General features: G+C 17.4%; 1 protein-coding gene across 1 annotated transcript in view; it reads left to right on the forward strand.

Annotated features, from left to right (window-relative positions):
• The window catches only part of LOC102674392 (dual 3',5'-cyclic-AMP and -GMP phosphodiesterase 11-like), a 40595-nt gene that overhangs the window by 33372 nt on the left and 6860 nt on the right, over nt 1–363 (forward strand). The gene's annotated exons all lie outside the window — the stretch shown is intronic.

Raw genomic sequence — 363 nt, forward strand, 5'->3', positions numbered from 1 at the left:
GAAAAATTTAAAATAATAATAATAATAATAATAATAATAATGTATTCTCCATAAAAAAATGATTATATATGAATTTTCAAATTTTAGATCCACTCATATTCTTTCTTACATCTATCTATTATAAACAAATTCCTAAAAAAATTTAAAATAATAATAATAATAATGCATTCTCCATGGATTTTCAAATTTTAGATCCACTCATATTCTTTCTTACATCTATCTATTATAAACAAATTNGAAAAAAATATTTGAAATAATTATAATAATAATAATAATAATGCATTCTCCATAGAAAAATGATATATATGGATTTTCAAATTTTAGATCCACTCATATTCTTTCTTACATCTATCTATTATAAAC

Source organism: Apis dorsata, unplaced genomic scaffold (assembly GCF_000469605.1).
Source record: "Apis dorsata unplaced genomic scaffold, Apis dorsata 1.3 scaffold_270, whole genome shotgun sequence".
In the NCBI taxonomy this organism is placed as follows: domain Eukaryota; kingdom Metazoa; phylum Arthropoda; class Insecta; order Hymenoptera; family Apidae; genus Apis; species Apis dorsata.